The sequence below is a fragment of the Calliopsis andreniformis genome, unplaced genomic scaffold, assembly GCF_051401765.1.
Source record: "Calliopsis andreniformis isolate RMS-2024a unplaced genomic scaffold, iyCalAndr_principal scaffold0017, whole genome shotgun sequence".
Classification (NCBI taxonomy): Eukaryota; Metazoa; Arthropoda; class Insecta; order Hymenoptera; family Andrenidae; genus Calliopsis; species Calliopsis andreniformis.
This window is the reverse complement of record NW_027480429.1, coordinates 5,801,063-5,821,097: the sequence shown is the minus strand read 5'-3', so window position 1 is coordinate 5,821,097 and position 20,035 is coordinate 5,801,063.

Here is a 20,035-nt window from a genome sequence, read left to right as displayed (position 1 = left end):
TTAGACGTCAAAGACAGAAGCATAAAATACAATAAAGATGCAACAGCTTTTCCATCGTATAAAACGAATAATTGCAACCAGTATGAGACTTATGGTCATTTCTACATTCCGAGCAACCTAGGCTTCACTCTAGGGCGTTTTTCCACCAGATCGAATTGTTAGGGCCTAAGAAGTCAACGCCAGAAGCATAAGATACAATATAAATATAACAGTTTTTCCATCGTATAGAACGAATAATACCAACCAGTGTGAAAGTTAACGTCATTTCTACTTTCCGGGCAACCTAGGCTTCACCCTCGGGCGTTGCTCCAACAGATTGAAGAGTTAGGGACTTAGAAGTCAACGCCCGATGCATAAAATACAAAATAAATAGAACAGTTTTTCCATCATATAAAACGAATAATTGCAACCAGTATGAAAGCTATGGTCATTTCTACTTTACGGGCAACCTAGGCTACACCCTCGGGCGTTGCTTCACCAGATCGAATAGTTAGTGCCTTAGAAGTCAACGCCAGAAGCATAAAATACAATAAAAATACAACAGCTTTTCCATCGTATAAAACAAATAATTGCAACCAGTATGTAACTTATGGTCATTTCTACTTTCCGAGCAACCTAGGCTTCAACCCTAGGGCGTTGCACCAACAGATTGAATAGCTAGGTCCTTAGAAGTCAACGCCCGAAGCATAAAATGCAATAAAAATACAACAGTGTTTCCATCATATAACAGGAATAATTGCAACCAGTTTGAAAGTGATGGCCAATTCTACGTTCCGGGCAACCTAGGCTTCACTCTATTGCGTTGTTCCACCAGATGGAATAGTTAGGGGCTAAGAAGTCAACGCCAGAAGCATTATATACAATATAAATATAACAGTTTTTCCATCGTATTAAGCGAATAATTGCACCCAGTGTGAAAGTTATTGTCATTTCTACTTTCCGCGAAACGTAGGCTTCACCCTAGGGCGTTGCTCCAACAGATTGAATAGTTAGGACCTTAGAAGTCAATGCCCGTAGCATAAAATGCAATAAAAATACAACAGTTTTTCCATCATATAACAGGAATAATTGCAACCAGTTTGAAAGTGATGGTCATTTCTACGTTCCGGGAAACCTAGGCTTCACTCTATGGCGTTCTTCCACCACATCGAATAGCTGCTGCCTCAGAAGTCAACGCCTGAAGCATAAAATACAATAAAAATACAACAGTCTTTCCGTCCTATAACAGGAATAATTGCAACCCGTGTGAAAGTGATGGTCATTTCTACTTTCCGGGCAACCTAGGCTTCACCCTAGGGCGTTGCTCCACCAGATCGAATAGTTAGAGCCTTAGAAGTCGATGCCAGAAGCATAAAATACAATATAAATAAAACAGTTTTTCCATCGTATAGAACGAATAATAGCAACCAGTGTGAAAGTTATTGTCATTTCTACTTTCCGCGCAACGTAGGCTTCAGCCTAGGGCGTTGCTCCAACAGATTGAATAGTTAGGACCTTAGAAGTCAATGCCCGTAGCATAAAATGCAATAAAAATACAACTGTTTTTCCATCATTTAACAGGAATAATTGCAATCAGTTTGAAAGTGATGGTCATTTCTTCCTTCCGGGCAACCTAGGCTTCACTCTAGGGCGTTGCTCCACCAGATCGAATAGTTAGAGCCTTAGAAGTCGATGCCAGAAGCATAAAATACAATATAAATAAAACAGTTTTTCCATCGTATAGAACGAATAATAGCAACCAGTGTGAAAGTCATGGTCATTTCTACGTTCCGGGCAACCTAGGCTTCACTCTAGGGCGTTGTTCCACCAGATCAAACAGTTAGGGCCTTAGAAGTCAACGCCCGAAGCATAAAATACAAAATAAACAGAACAGTTTTTCCATTGTATAAAACGGATAATTGCTACCAGTGTAAAAGTTATGGTCATTTCTACGTTCAGGGCAACCTAGGCTTCACCCTAGGTCGTTATTCCACCAGATCGAATAGTTAGGGCCTAAGAAGTGAACGCCAGAAGCATAAAATACGATATAAATACAACAGTTTTTCCATCATATAAAACGAGTAATTGCAACCAGTATGAAAGTTGTGGTCATTTCTACATTCCGGGCAACCTAGGCTTCACCCTAGGGCGTTGCTCCAAAGATTGAATAGTTAGGGCCTTAGAAGTCAACGCCGGAAGCATAAAATGCAATAAAAATACAACAGTTTTTCCATCGTATAAAAGGATTAATTGCAACCAGTTTGAAAGTGATGGTCATTTCTACGTTCCGGGCAACCTAGGCTTCACCCTAGGGCGTTGTTCCACCAGATGGAATAGTTAGGGCATAAGAAGTCAACGCCAGAAGCCTAAAATACGGTATAAATACAACAGCTTTTCCATCGCATAAAACGAATAATAGCAACCAGTGTGAAAGTTATGGGCATTTCTACGTTCCGGGCAACCTAGACTTCACTCTACGGCGTTGTTCCACCAGATCGAATAGTTAGGGCCTAAGAAGTCAGCGCCAGAAGCATAAAATACAATATAAATATAACAGTTTTTCCATCGTATAAAACGAATAATAGCAACCAGTGTGAAAGTTACGGTCATTCCTACGTTCCGGGCAACCTACGCTTCACCCTAGGGCGTTGCTCCAACAGATCGAATAGTTAGTGCCTTAGAAGTCAACGGCCGAAGCATAAAATACAAAATAAATAGAACTGTTTTTCCATCGTATAAAACGAATAATTGCTACCGGTGTGAAAGTTATTTCCATTTCTACGTTCCGGGCAGCCTAGGCATCACACTAGGGCGTTGTTCCACCAGATGGAATAGTTAGGGCCTAAGAAGTCAACGCCAGAAGCATAAAATACTATATAAATACAACAGTTTTTCGATCATATAAAACGAATAATTGCAACCAGTATGAAAGCTATGGTCATTTCTACTTTACGGGCAACCTAGGCTACACCCTAGGGCGTTGCTCCTACAGATTGAATAGTTAGGGCCTTAGAAGTGAATGCCCGAAGCATAAAATGCAATAAAAATACATCAGTTTTTCCATCATATAATAGGAATATTTGCAACCAGTTTGAAAGTGATGGTAATTGCTACGTTCAGGGCAACTTATGCTTCACTCTAGGGCGTTGCTCCACCAGATCGAATAGTTAGTGCCTTAGAAGTCAACGCCAGAAGCATAAAATACAATATAAATACAACAGTTTTTCCATCGTATAAAACGAATAATTGCAACCAGTATGAAAGATAACGTCATTTCTACTTTCTGGGCAACCTAGGCTTCACCCTAGGGCGTTGTTCCACCAGATCGAATAGTTAGTGCATTAGAAGTCAACGCCAGAAGCATAAAATACAATATAAATACAACAGTTTTTCCATCGTATAAAACGAATAATTGCAAACATTGCGAAAGTAATGGTCATCTCTACGTTCCGAGCATCCTAGGCTTCACTCTAGGGCGGTGCTCCACCATATCGAATAGCTACGGCCTTAGAAGCCTACGCCTGCAGCGTAAAATACAATACAAATACAACAGCCTTTTCATCGTATAACAGGAATAATTTCAACAAGCGTGAAAGTAATGATCATCTCGGCGTTTCGGGCATCCTAGGCGTAACTCTGAGGCATTGCTCCACCTGATCGAATTGTTAGGGCCTAAGAAGTCAACGCCAGAAGCATAAAATACAATATAAATATAACAGTTTTTCCATCGTATAAAACGAATAATAGCAACCAGTGTGAAAGTTATGGTCATTCCTACGTTCCGGGCAACCTAGACTTCACCCTAGGGCGTTGCTCCAACAGATCGAATAGTTAGTGCCTTAGAAGTCAACGGCCGAAGCATAAAATACAAAATAAATAGAACTGTTTTTCCATCGTATAAAACGAACAATTACTACCGGTGTGAAAGTTATTTCCATTTCTACGTTCCGGGCAGCCTAGGCATCACCCTAGGGCGTTGTTCCACCAGATGGAATAGTTAGGGCCTAAGAAGTCAACGCCAGAAGCATAAAATACGATATAAGTACAACGGTTTTTCCATCTTATAAAATGTATAATTGCAAACATTGCGAAAGTAATGGTCATTTCTACGTTCCGGGCAACCTAGGCGTCACTCTAGTGCGTTGCTCCGCCACATCTAATAGCTACGGCCTTAGACGTCAACGACAGAAGCATAAAATACTATATAAATACAACAGTTTTTCGATCATATAAAACGAATAATTGCAACCAGTATGAAAGCTATGGTCATTTCTACTTTACGGGCAACCTAGGCTACACCCTAGGGCGTTGCTCCTACAGATTGAATAGTTAGGGCCTTAGAAGTCAATGCCCGAAGCATAAAATGCAATAAAAATACATCAGTTTTTCCATCATATAATAGGAATATTTGCAACCAGTTTGAAAGTGATGGTAATTGCTACGTTCAGGGCAACTTATGCTTCACTCTAGGGCGTTGCTCCACCAGATCGAATAGTTAGTGCCTTAGAAGTCAACGCCAGAAGCATAAAATACAATATAAATACAACAGTTTTTCCATCGTATAAAACGAATAATTGCAACCAGTATGAAAGATAACGTCATTTCTACTTTCTGGGCAACCTAGGCTTCACCCTAGGGCGTTACTCCAACAGATTGAATAGTTAGGGCCTTAGAAGTCAACGCCGGAAGCATAAAATGCAATAAAATTACAACAGATTTTCCATCGTATAAAAGGATTAATTGCAACCAGTTTGAAAGTGATGGTCATTTCTACGTTCCGGGCAACCTAGGCATCACTCTAGGGCGTTGCTCCACCAGATCGAATAACTAGGGCCTTAGAAGTCAACGCCAGAAGCATAAAATACAATATAAATACAACAGTTTTTCCGTCGTATAAAAGGATTAATTGCAACCAGTTTGAAAGTGATGGTCATTTCTACGTTCCGGGCAACCTGGGCTTCACTCTAGGGCGTTGCTCCACCAGATCGAATAGTTAGGGCCTTAGAAGTCAACGCCAGAAGCATAAAATACAATAAAGATGCAACAGCTTTTCCATCGTATAAAACGAATAATTTTAACAAGTGTGAATGTTATGGTCATTTTTACATTCCGAGGAACATAGGCTTCACTCTAGGGCGTTGATCCACCAGATAGAACAGTTAGGGCCTTAGAAGTCAACGCCAGAAGCATAAAATTCAATATAGATGCAACAGTTTTTCCATCGTATAACAGGAGTAACTGCAAACAGTGTGAAAGTACTGGTCATTTCTACGTTCCGGGCAACCTAGGCTTCACTCTATGGCGTTGCTCCACCAGATCGAATAGCTAGGGCCTAAGAAGGCAACGCCAGATGCATAAAATACAATATAAATATAACAGTTTTTCAATCGTATAAAACGAGTAATTGCAACCAGTATGAAAGTTAACGTCATTTCTACTTTCCGGGCAACCTAGGCTTCACCCTAGGGCGTTGCTCCAACAGATTGAATAGTTAGGGTCTTAGAAGTCAACGCCCGAAGCATAAAATACAAAATAAACAGAACAGTTTTTCCATCATATAAAACGTGTAATTGCACCAGTATGAAAATTGTGGTCATTTCTACTTTCCGGGCAACCTAGGCTTCACCCTAGGGCGTTGCTCCAACAGATTGAATAGTTAGGGCCTTAGAAGTCCACGCCGGAAGCATAAAATGCAATAAAAATACAACAGTTTTTCCGTCGTATAAAAGGATTAATTGCAACCAGTTTGAAAGTGATGGTCATTTCTACGTTCCGGGCAACCTAGGCTTCACTCTAGGGCGTTGCTCCACCAGATCGAATAGTTAGGGCCTTAGAAGTCAACGCCAGAAGCATAAAATACAATAAAGATGCAACAGCTTTTCCATCGTATAACAGGAGTAACTGAAAACAGTGTGAAAGTACTGGTCATTTCTACGTTCCGTATAACCTAGGCTTCACTCTAGGGCGTTGTTCCACCAGATCGAACAGTTAGGGCCTAAGAAGGCAACTCCAGAAGCATAAAATACAATATAAATATAACAGTTTTTCCAACGTATAAAAGGATTAATTTCAACCAGTTTGAAAGTGATGGTCATTTCTACGTTCCGGGCAACCTAGGCTTCACCCTAGGGCGTTGTTCCACCAGATGGAATAGTTAGGGCATAAGAAGTCAACGCCAGAAGCCTAAAATACGGTATAAATACAACAGCTTTTCCATCGCATAAAACGAATAATAGCAACCAGTGTGAAAGTTATGGGCATTTCTACGTTCCGGGCAACCTAGACTTCACTCTACGGCGTTGTTCCACCAGATCGAATAGTTAGGGCCTAAGAAGTCAACGCCAGAAGCATAAAATACAATAAAGATGCAACAGCTTTTCCATCGTATAACAGGAGTAACTGAAAACAGTGTGAAAGTACTGGTCATTTCTACGTTCCGTATAACCTAGGCTTCACTCTAGGGCGTTGTTCCACCAGATCGAACAGTTAGGGCCTAAGAAGGCAACTCCAGAAGCATAAAATACAATATAAATATAACAGTTTTTCCAACGTATAAAAGGATTAATTTCAACCAGTTTGAAAGTGATGGTCATTTCTACGTTCCGGGCAACCTAGGCTTCACCCTAGGGCGTTGTTCCACCAGATGGAATAGTTAGGGCATAAGAAGTCAACGCCAGAAGCCTAAAATACGGTATAAATACAACAGCTTTTCCATCGCATAAAACGAATAATAGCAACCAGTGTGAAAGTTATGGGCATTTCTACGTTCCGGGCAACCTAGACTTCACTCTACGGCGTTGTTCCACCAGATCGAATAGTTAGGGCCTAAGAAGTCAGCGCCAGAAGCATAAAATACAATATAAATAGAACAGTTTTTCCATCGTATAAAACGAATAATAGCAACCAGTGTGAAAGTTACGGTCATTCCTACGTTCCGGGCAACCTACGCTTCACCCTAGGGCGTTGCTCCAACAGATCGAATAGTTAGTGCCTTAGAAGTCAACGGCCGAAGCATAAAATACAAAATAAATAGAACTGTTTTTCCATCGTTTAAAACGAATAATTGCTACCGGTGTGAAAGTTATTTCCATTTCTACGTTCCGGGCAGCCTAGGCATCACCCTAGGGCGTTGTTCCACCAGATGGAATAGTTAGGGCCTAAGAAGTCAACGCCAGAAGCATAAAATACGATATAAGTACAACGGTTTTTCCATCTTATAAAATGTATAATTGCAAACATTGCGAAAGCAATGGTCATTTCTACGCTCCGGGCAACCAAGGCGTCACTCTAGTGCGTTGCTCCACCACATCTAATGGCTACGGCCTTAGACGTCAACGACAGAAGCATAAAATACTATATCAATACAACAGTTTTTCGATCATATAAAACGAATAATTGCAACCAGTATGAAAGCTATGGTCATTTCTACGTTTCGGGCAACCTAGGCTTCACTCTAGGGCGGTGCTCCATAAGATCAAATAGTTAGGGCCTAAGAAGTCAACGCCAGAAGCATAAAATACAACATAAATACAACAGATTTTCCACCATATATAATGTATATTTGCAAACAGTGTGAACGTAATGGTCATTTCTACGTACCGGGCAACCTAGGTTCCACTCTAGGGCGTTGCTACACCAAACCGAATAGTTAGGGCCTTAGAAGTCAACGCCAGAAGCATAAAATACAATAAAGATGCAAAAGTTTTTCCATCGTATAACAGGAATAACTGCAAACAGTATGAAAGTACTGGTCATTTCTCCGTTACGGGTAACCTAGGTTTCACTCTAGGGTGTTGCTCCACTAGATCGAAGAGCTAGGGACTTAGAATTCAACGCCATAAGAATAAAATACAAAATAAGTACAACAGTTTTTCCATCGTATAAAATGAATAATTACAACCAGTGTGAAAGTTATGGTCATTTCTACATTCCGAGCAACCTAGGCTTCACTCTAGGGCGTTGCTCCACCAGATCGAATACCTAGGTCCTTAGAAGTCAACGCCAGAAGCATAAAATACGGTATAAATACAACAGCATTTCCATCGTATTAAATGAATAATTGCAAACAGTGTGAAAGTAGTGGTAATTTCTACGTTCCGAGCAACCTAGGCTTCACTCTAGGGCGGTGCTCCAACATATCCAATAGCTCCGGCCTTAGAAGTCTACGACTGAAGCATAAAATACAATAAAAATACAACAGTCTTTTCATCGTATAACAGGAATAATTGCAACAAGCGTGATAGTAATGATCATTTCGGCGTTTCGGGCATCCTAGACTTATCTCTGAGGCATTGCTCCACCAGATCGAATAGTTAGGGACTTAGAATTCAACGCCATAAGAATAAAATACAAAATAAGTACAACAGTTTTTCCATCGTATAAAATGAATAATTACAACCAGTGTGAAAGTTATGGTCATTTCTACATTCCGAGCAACCTAGGCTTCACTCTAGGGCGTTGCTCCACCAGATCGAATACTTAGGTCCTTAGAAGTCAACGCCAGAAGCATAAAATACGGTATAAATACAACAGCATTTCCATCATATTAAATGAATAATTGCAAACAGTGTGAAAGTAGTGGTAATTTCTACGTTCCGAGCAACCTAGGCTTCACTCTAGGGCGGTGCTCCAACATATCGAATAGCTACGGCCTTAGAAGTCTACGACTGAAGCATAAAATACAATAAAAATACAACAGTCTTTTCATCGTATAACAGGAATAATTGCAACAAGCGTGATAGTAATGATCATTTCGGCGTTTCTTGCATCCTAGAATTATCTCTGAGGCATTGCTCCACCAGATCGAATAGTTAGGGCCTAAGAAGTCAACCCCAGAAGCATAAAATACAATATAAATATAACACCTTTTCCATCGTATAAAGCGAATAATTGCAACCAGTGTGGAAGTTATGGTCATTTCTACGTTTCGGGAAACCTAGGCTTCACTCTAGGGCGGTGCTCCATAAGATCGAATAGTTAGGGCCTAAGAAGTCAACGCCAGAAGCATAAAATACAACATAAATGCAACAGATTTTCCACCATATATAATGTATATTTGCAAACAGTGTGAACGTAATGGTCATTTCTACGTACCGGGCAACCTAGGTTCCACTCTAGGGCGTTGCTACACCAAACCGAATAGCTAGGGCCTTAGAAGTCAACGCCAGAAGCATAAAATACAATAAAGATGCAAAAGTTTTTCCATCGAATAACAGGAATAACTGCAAACAGTATGAAAGTACTGGTCATTTCTCCGTTACGGGTAACCTAGGTTTCACTCTAGGGTGTTGCTCCACTAGATCGAAGAGCTAGGGACTTAGAATTCAACGCCATAAGAATAAAATACAAAATAAGTACAACAGTTTTTCCACCGTATAAAATGAATAATTACAACCAGTGTGAAAGTTATGGTCATTTCTACATTCCGAGCAACCTAGGCTTCACTCTAGGGCGTTGCTCCACCAGATCGAATACTTAGGTCCTTAGAAGTCAACGCCAGAAGCATAAAATACGGTATAAATACAACAGCATTTCCATCGTATTAAATGAATAATTGCAAACAGTGTGAAAGTAGTGGTAATTTCTACGTTCCGAGCAACCTAGGCTTCACTCTAGGGCGGTGCTCCGACATATCGAATAGCTCCGGCCTTAGAAGTCTACGACTGAAGCATAAAATACAATAAAAATACAACAGTCTTTTCATCGTATAACAGGAATAATTGCAACAAGCGTGATAGTAATGATCATTCCGGCGTTTCGGGCATCCTAGACTTATCTCTGAGGCATTGCTCCACCAGATCGAATAGTTAGGGCCTAAGAAGTCAACGCCAGAAGCATAAAATACATTATAAATATAACAGCTTTTCCATCGTATAAAACGAATAATTGCAACCAGTGTGAAAGTAATGGTCATTTCTACGTTCCGAGCAACCTAAGCGTCACTCTAGGGCGTTGCTCCACCAGATCAAATAGCTAGGGACTTATAATTCATCGCTAAAAGCATAAAATACAATTAAAATACAACAGTTTTTCCATCGTATAACAGGAATAATTGCAACCAGTGTGAAAGTAATGGTCATTTCTACGTTCCGGGCAACCTAGGCGTCACTCTAGGGCGTTGCTCCACCACATCTAATAGCTACGGCCTTAGAAGTCAACGCCAGAGGCATAAAATACAATATAAATACAACAGCTTTTCCATCGTACAAAATGAATAAAGCAACCAGTGTGAAAGTAATGGTCATTTCTACGTTCCGGGCAACCTAGGCTTCACTCTAGGTCGTTGCTCCACCAGATCAAATAGCTAGCGACTTAGAATTAAACGCCAGAAGCATAGAATACAATAAAAATACAACAGTTTTTCCATCGTATAAGAGGAATAATAGCAAACAGTGTGAATGTAATTGTCATTTCTACGTTCCGGGCAACCTAGGATTCACTCCAGGGCGTTGCTCCAACAGATTGAATAGTTAGGGCCTTAAAAGTCAATGCCAGAGGCATAAAATACAATATAAATACAACAGCTTTTCCATCGTACAAAATGAATAAAGCAACCAGTGTGAAAGTAATGGTCATTTCTACGTTCCGGGCAACCTAGGCTTCACTCTAGGTCGTTGCTCCACCAGATCAAATAGCTAGCGACTTAGAATTAAACGCCAGAAGCATAGAATACAATAAAAATACAACAGTTTTTCCATCGTATAAGAGGAATAATAGCAAACAGTGTGAATGTAATGGTCATTTCTACGTTCCGGGCAACCTAGGATTCACTCCAGGGCGTTGCTCCAACAGATTGAATAGTTAGGGCCTTAAAAGTCAATGCCCGAAGCATAAAATACAAAAGAAATAAAACAGTTTTTCCATGGTATAAAACGAATAATTGCTACCAGTGTGAAAGTTATGGTCATTTCTACGTTCCGCGCAACCTGGGCTTTACCCTAGGGCGTTGTTCCACCAGATGGAACAGTTAGGGCCTAAGAAGTCAACGCCAGAAGCATAAAATACGATATAAATACAACACCTTTTCCATCGTATAAAGCGAATAATTGCAACCAGTGTGGAAGTTATGGTCATTTCTACGTTTCGGGCAACCTAGGCTTCACTCTAGGGCGGTGCTCCATAAGATCGAATAGTTAGGGCCTAAGAAGTCAACGCCAGAAGCATAAAATACAACATGAATGCAACAGATTTTCCAGCATATATAATGTATATTTGCAAACAGTGTGAACGTAATGGTCATTTCTACGTACCGGGCAACCTAGGTTCCACTCTAGGGCGTTGCTACACCAAACCGAATAGTTAGGGCCTTAGAAGTCAACGCCAGAAGCATAAAATACAATAAAGATGCAAAAGTTTTTCCATCGTATAACAGGAATAACTGCAAACAGTATGTAAGTACTGGTCATTTCTCCGTTACGGGTAACCTAGGTTTCACTCTAGGGTGTTGCTCCACTAGATCGAAGAGCTAGGGACTTAGAATTCAACGCCATAAGAATAAAATACAAAATAAGTACAACAGTTTTTCCATCGTATAAAATGAATAATTACAACCAGTGTGAAAGTTATGGTCATTTCTACATTCCGAGCAACCTAGGCTTCACTCTAGGGCGTTGCTCCACCAGATCGAATACTTAGGTCCTTAGAAGTCAACGCCAGAAGCATAAAATACGGTATAAATACAACAGCACTTCCATCGTATAAAATGAATAATTACAACCAGTGTGAAAGTTATGGTCATTTCTACATTCCGAGCAACCTAGGCTTCACTCTAGGGCGTTGCTCCACCAGATCGAATACTTAGGTCCTTAGAAGTCAACGCCAGAAGCATAAAATACGGTATAAATACAACAGCATTTCCATCATATTAAATGAATAATTGCAAACAGTGTGAAAGTAGTGGTAATTTCTACGTTCCGAGCAACCTAGGCTTCACTCTAGGGCGGTGCTCCAACATATCGAATAGCTACGGCCTTAGAAGTCTACGACTGAAGCATAAAATACAATAAAAATACAACAGTCTTTTCATCGTATAACAGGAATAATTGCAACAAGCGTGATAGTAATGATCATTTCGGCGTTTCTTGCATCCTAGAATTATCTCTGAGGCATTGCTCCACCAGATCGAATAGTTAGGGCCTAAGAAGTCAACGCCAGAAGCATAAAATACAATATAAATATAACAGCTTTTCCATCGTATAAAACGAATAATTGCAACCAGTGTGAAAGTAATGGTCATTTCTACGTTCCGAGCAACCTAGGCGTCACTCTAGTGCGTTGCTCCACCAGATCGAATAGCTAGGGACTTATAATTCATCGCTGAAAGCATAAAATACAATTAAAATACAACAGTTTTTCCATCGTATAACAGGAATAATTGCAACCAGTGTGAAAGTTATGGACATTTCTACATTCCGGCCAACCTAGGCTTCTATCTAGGGCGTTGCTCCACCAGATCGAATAGTTAGGGCCTCAGAAGTCAACACCAGAAGCATAAAATACAATAATGATGCAACAGTTTTTCCATCGTTTAACAGGAATAACTGCAACCAGTGTGAATGTACTGGACATTTCTACGTTCCGGATAACCTAGGTTTCACTCTAGGGCGTTGCTCTACCAGATCGAATAGCTAGGGTCTTAGAAATCAAAGCCAGAAGCATAAAGTACAATATAAATACAACAGTTTTTCCATCATATAAACGAATAATTGCAACCAGGATGAAAGTTATGGTCATTTCTACTTTCCGGGCAACCTAGGCTTCACCCTAGGACGTTGCTCCAACAGGTTGAATAGTTAGGGCCTTAGAAGACAATGCCCGAAGCATAAAATGCAAAATAAATAGAACAGTTTTTCCATTGTATAAAACGAATAATTGCTACCAGTGTGAAAGTTATGGTCATTTCTACTTTCCGGGCAACCTAGGCTTCACCCTAGGACGTTGCTCCAACAGGTTGAATAGTTAGGGCCTTAGAAGACAATGCCCGAAGCATAAAATGCAAAATAAATAGAACAGTTTTTCCATTGTATAAAACGAATAATTGCTACCAGTGTGAAAGTTATGGTCATTTCTACTTTCCGGCAACTTAGGCTTCACCCTAGGGCGTTGATCCACCAGATGGAATAGTTAGGACCTAAGAAGTCAACCCCTGAAGCATAAAATACGATATAAATAAAGCAGCTTTTCCATCGTATAAAACGAATAATTGCAACAAGTGTGATAGTTATGCTCATTTCTACGCTCCGGGCAACCTAGGCTTCACCCTAGGGCGTTGCTCCATCAGATTGAATAGTTAGGGACTTAAAAGTCAATGCACGAAGCATAAAATGCAATAAAAATACAACAGTTTTTCATCATATAACCGGAATAATTGCAACCAGTTTGAAAGTGATGGTCATTTCTTCGTTCCGGGCAACCTAGGCTTCACTCTATTGCGTTGCTCCACCAGATCGTATAGTTAGTGCCTTAGAAGTCGACGCCAGAAGCTTAAAATACATTATAAATACAACAGTTTTTCCATCGTATAAAACGAATAATTGCAACCAGTATGAAACTTATGGTCATTTCTACTTTCCGAGCAACCTAGGCTTCAACCCTATGGCGTGGCACCAACAGATTGAATAGTTAGGGCCTTAGAAGTCAACGCCCGAAGCATAAAATGTAATAAAAATACAACAGTGTTTCCATCATATAACAGGAATAATTGCAACCAGTTTGAAAGTGATGGCCAATTCTACGTTCTGGGCAACCTAGGCTTCACTCTATTGCGTTGTTCCACCAGATGGAATAGTTAGGGGCTAAGAAGTCAACGCCAGAAGCATTAAATACAATATAAATATAACAGTCTTTCCATCGTATTAAGCGAATAATTGCACCCAGTGTGAAAGTTATTGTCATTTCTACTTTCCGCGAAACGTAGGCTTCACCCTAGGGCGTTGCTCCAACAGATTGAATAGTTAGGACCTTAGAAGTCAATGCCCGTAGCATAAAATGCAATAAAAATACAACAGTTTTTCCATCATATAACAGGAATAATTGCAACCAGTTTGAAAGTGATGGTCATTTCTACGTTCCGGGCAACCTAGGCTTCACTCTATGGCGTTCTTCCACCACATCGAATAGCTGCTGCCTCAGAAGTCAACGCCTGAAGCATAAAATACAATAAAAATACAACAGTCTTTCCGTCCTATAACAGGAATAATTGCAACCCGTGTGAAAGTGATGGTCATTTGTACGTTCCAGGCAACCTAGGCTTCACTCTAGGGCGTTGTTCCACCAGATCGAATTGTTAGGGCCTAAGAAGTCAACGCCAGAAGCATAAAATACAATATAAGTACAACAGTCTTTCCATCGTATAAAATGAATAATTGCAAACATTGCGGAAGTAATGGTCATTCCACGTTCCAGGCAACCTAGGCGTCACTCTAGTGCGTTGCTCCACCACATCTAATAGCTACGGCCTTAGACGTCAAAGACAGAAGCATAAAATACAATAAAGATGCAACAGCTTTTCCATCGTATAAAACAAATAATTGCAACCAGTATGAAACTTATGGTCATTTCTACTTTCCGAGCAACCTAGGCTTCAACCCTAGGGCGTTGCACCAACAGATTGAATAGCTAGGTCCTTAGAAGTCAACGCCCGAAGCATAAAATGCAATAAAAATACAACAGTGTTTCCATCATATAACAGGAATAATTGCAACCAGTTTGAAAGTGATGGCCAATTCTACGTTCCGGGCAACCTAGGCTTCACTCTATTGCGTTGTTCCACCAGATGGAATAGTTAGGGGCTAAGAAGTCAACGCCAGAAGCATTATATACAATATAAATATAACAGTTTTTCCATCGTATTAAGCGAATAATTGCACCCAGTGTGAAAGTTATTGTCATTTCTACTTTCCGCGAAACGTAGGCTTCACCCTAGGGCGTTGCTCCAACAGATTGAATAGTTAGGACCTTAGAAGTTAATGCCCGTAGCATAAAATGCAATAAAAATACAACAGTTTTTCCATCATATAACAGGAATAATTGCAACCAGTTTGAAAGTGATGGTCATTTCTACGTTCCGGGAAACCTAGGCTTCACTCTATGGCGTTCTTCCACCACATCGAATAGCTGCTGCCTCAGAAGTCAACGCCTGAAGCATAAAATACAATAAAAATACAACAGTCTTTCCGTCCTATAACAGGAATAATTGCAACCCGTGTGAAAGTGATGGTCATTTGTACGTTCCAGGCAACCTAGGCTTCACTCTAGGGCGTTGTTCCACCAGATCGAATTGTTAGGGCCTAAGAAGTCAACGCCAGAAGCATAAAATACAATATAAGTACAACAGTTTTTCCATCGTATAAAATGAATAATTGCAAACATTGCGGAAGTAATGGTCATTCCACGTTCCAGGCAACCTAGGCGTCACCTTAGTGCGTTGCTCCACCACATCTAATAGCTACGGCCTTAGACGTCAAAGACAGAAGCATAAAATACAATAAAGATGCAACAGCTTTTCCATCGTATAAAACGAATAATTGCAACCAGTATGAGACTTATGGTCATTTCTACATTCCGAGCAACCTAGGCTTCACTCTAGGGCGTTTTTCCACCAGATCGAATTGTTAGGGCCTAAGAAGTCAACGCCAGAAGCATAAGATACAATATAAATATAACAGTTTTTCCATCGTATAGAACGAATAATACCAACCAGTGTGAAAGTTAACGTCATTTCTACTTTCCGGGCGACCTAGGCTTCACCCTCGGGCGTTGCTCCAACAGATTGAATAGTTAGGGACTTAGAAGTCAACGCCCGATGCATAAAATACAAAATAAATAGAACAGTTTTTCCATCGTGTAAAACGAATAATTGCTACTGGTGTGAAAGTTATGGTCATTTCTACGTTCCGGTCAACCTAGGCTTCACCATAGGGCGTTGTTCCACCAGATCGAATAGTTAGGGCCTAAGAAGTGAACGCCAGAAGCATAAAATACAATATAAATACAACAGTTTTTCCATCATATAAAACGAATAATTGCAACCAGTATGAAAGCTATGGTCATTTCTACTTTACGGGCAACCTAGGCTACACCCTCGGGCGTTGCTTCACCAGATCGAATAGCTAGTGCCTTAGAAGTCAACGCCAGAAGCATAAAATACAATAAAAATACAACAGTTTTTCCATCGTGTAAAACAAATAATTGCAACCAGTATGAAACTTATGGTCATTTCTACTTTCCGAGCAACCTAGGCTTCAACCCTAGGGCGTTGCACCAACAGATTGAATAGCTAGGTCCTTAGAAGTCAACGCCCGAAGCATAAAATGCAATAAAAATACAACAGTGTTTCCATCATATAACAGGAATAATTGCTACCAGTGTAAAGTTATGGTCATTTCTACGTTCCGGGCAACCGAGGCTTCACCCTAGGGCGTTGCTCCAAAGATTGAATAGTTAGGGCCTTAGAAGTCAACGCCGGAAGCATAAAATGCAATAAAAATACAACAGTTTTTCCATCGTATAAAAGGATTAATTGCAACCAGTTTGAAAGTGATGGTCATTTCTACGTTCCGGGCAACCTAGGCTTCACTCCAAGGCGTTGCACCACCAGATCGAATAGTTAGGGCCTTAGAAGTCAACGCCAGAAGCATAAAATACAATAAAGATGCAACAGCTTTTCCATCGTATAAAACGAATAATTTTAACAAGTGTGAATGTTATGGTCATTTTTACATTCCGAGGAACATAGGCTTCACTCTAGGGCGTTGATCCACCAGATAGAACAGTTAGGGCCTTAGAAGTCAACGCCAGAAGCATAAAATTCAATAAAGATGCAACAGTTTTTCCATCGTATAACAGGAGTAACTGCAAACAGTGTGAAAGTACTGGTCATTTCTACGTTCCGGGCAACCTAGGCTTCACTCTATGGCGTTCTTCCACCACATCGAATAGCTACGGCCTCAGAAGTCAACGCCTGAAGCATAAAATACATTAAAAATACAACAGTCTTTCCATCCTATAACAGAAATAATTGCAACCCGTGTGAAAGTGATGGTCATTTGTACGTTCCAGGCAACCTAGGCTTCAGTCTAGGGCGTTGTTCCACCAGATCGATTTGTTAGGGCCTAAGAAGTCAACGCCAGAAGCATAAGATACATAATAAATATAACAGTTTTTCCATCGTATAGAACGAATAATAGCATCCAGTGTGAAAGTTATGGTCATTTCTACGTTCCGGGCAACCTAGGCTTCACTCTAGGGCGTTGCTCCGCCAGATCAAACAGTTAGGGCCTTAGAAGTCAACGCCCGAAGCTTAAAATACAAAATAAACAGAACAGTTTTTCCATTGTATAAAACGAATAATTGCTACCAGTGTAAAAGTTATGGTCATTTCTACGTTCCGGGCAACCTAGGCTTCACCGTAGGGCGTTGTTCCACCAGATCGAATAGTTAGTGCCTTAGAAGTCAACGGCCGAAGCATAAAATACAAAATAAATACAACAGTTTTTCCATCATATAAAACGTGTAATTGCACCAGTATGAAAATTGTGGTCATTTCTACTTTCCGGGCAACCTAGGCTTCACCCTAGGGCGTTGCTCCAACAGATTGAATAGTTAGGGCCTTAGAAGTCCACGCCGGAAGCATAAAATGCTATAAAAATACAACAGTTTTTCCGTCGTATAAAAGGATTAATTGCAACCAGTTTGAAAGTGATGGTCACTTCTACGTTCCGGGCAACCTAGGCTTCACTCTAGGGCGTTGCTCCACCAGATCGAATAGTTAGGGCCTTAGAAGTCAACGCCAGAAGCATAGAATACAATATAAATACAACAGTTTTTCCATCGTATAAAACGAATAATTGCAACCAGTATTAAAGTTATGGTCATTTCTACTTTCCGGGCAACCTAGGCTTCACCCTAGTGCGTTGCTTCAACAGATTGAATATTTAGGGCCTTAGAAGTCAACGCCCGAAGCATAAAATACAAAATAAATTGAACAGTTTTTCCATCGTATACAACGAATAATTGCTACCGGTGTGAAAGTTATGGTCATTTCTACGTTCCGGACAACCTAGGCTTCACCATATGGCGTTGCTCCACCAGATGGAATAGTTAGGGCATAAGAAGTCAACGCCAGAAGCATAAAATACAATATAAATACAACAGTTTTTCAATCGTATAAAACGAGTAATTGCAACCCGTGTGAAAGTGATGGTCATTAGTACGTTCCAGGCAACCTAGGCTTCACTCTAGGGCGTTGTTCCACCAGATCCAATTGTTAGGGCCTAAGAAGTCAACGCCAGAAGCATAAGATACACAATAAATGTAACAGTTTTTCCATCGTATAAAAGGATTAATCGCAACCAGTTTGAAAGTGATGGTCATTTCTACGTTCCGGGCAACCTAGGCTTCACTCTACGGCGTTGCTCCACCAGATCGAATAGTTAGGGCCTAAGAAGTCAGCGCCAGAAGCATAAAATACAATATAAATATAACAGTTTTTCCATGGTATAAAACGAATAATAGCAACCACTGTGAAAGTAATGGACATTTCTACGTTCCGGGCAACATGGGCGTCACTCTACGGCGTTGCTCCACCACATCTAATAGCTACGGCCTTACAAGTCAACGCCAGAAGCATAAAATACAATAACGATGCAACAGTTTTTCCATCGAATAACAGGAATAACTGCAAACAGTGTGAAAGTACTGGTCATTTCTACGTTCCGGGTAACCTAGGTTTCATTCTAGGGCGTAGCTCCACCAGATCGAATAGCTAGTGACATAGAATTCAACGGCAGAAGAATAAAATACAATATAAGTACAACAGCTTTCCCATCGTATAAAATGAATAATTGCAAACATTGTGAAAGTAATGGTCATTTCTAAGTTCCGGCAACCTAGGCGTCACTCTAGGGCGTTGCTCCACCAGAACTAATTGCTACGGCCTTAGAAGTCAACGACAGAAGCATAAAATACAATATAAATACAACAGCTTTGCCATCGTATAACAGGAATAATTGCAGCCAGTGTGAAAGTAAAGGTCATTTCTACGTTCCGGGCAACCTATGCTTCACTCTAGGGCGTTGCTCCACCAGATCGAGTAGTTAGGGCCTTAGAAGTCCACGGCCGAAGCATAAAATACAAAATAAATAGAACAGTTTTTCCATTGTAAAAAGCGAATAATTGCTGCCAGTGTGAAAGTTATGTTTCTTTCTACGTTCCGGGCGACCTAGGCTTAACTGTAGGGTGTTGCTCCAACAGATCGATTAGGTAGGGCCATAGAAGTCAACGCGCGGAGCATAAAATACAATAAATATACAAGAGTTTTTCCATCGTATAACAGGAATAATTGCAACCAGTGTGAAAGTGATGATCATTTCTACGTTCCGGGCAACCTAGGCTTCACTCTAGGGCGTTGTTCCACCAGATAGAATAGTTAGGGCTTAAGAAGTCAACGCCAGAAGCTTAAAATACAATATAAATATAACAGGTTTTCCATCGTATAAAACGAATAATAGCAACCAGTGTGAAAGTTATGGTTATTTCTCCGTTCCAGGCAACCTAGGCTTCACTCTAGTGCGTTGCACCACCAGATCGAATAGTTAGGGGCTTAGAAGTCAACGCCCGAAGCATAAAATACAAAATAAATAGAACAGCTTTTCCATCGTATAAAATGAATAATTGCAAACAGTGTGAAAGTAATGGTCATTTCTACGTTCCGAGCACCCTAGGCGTCACTCTAGGGCGATGCTCCACCACATCTAATAGCTACGGCCTTAGAAGTCAACGCCAGAAGCATAAAATTCAATATAAACACAACTGTCTTTCCATCGTATAAAACGAATAATTGCTACCAGTATGGAAGTGATGGTCATTTCTACGTTCCGGGCTACCTAGGCCTCACTCTAGGGCGTTGTTCCACCAGATAGAATAGTTAGGTCCTTAGAAGTCAACGCCAGGAGCATAAAATACGATATAAATACAACAGCTTTTCCATCGTATAAAAGGAATAATTGCAAACAGTGTGAAAGTAATTGTCATTTCTACGATCCAGGCAACCTAGGCT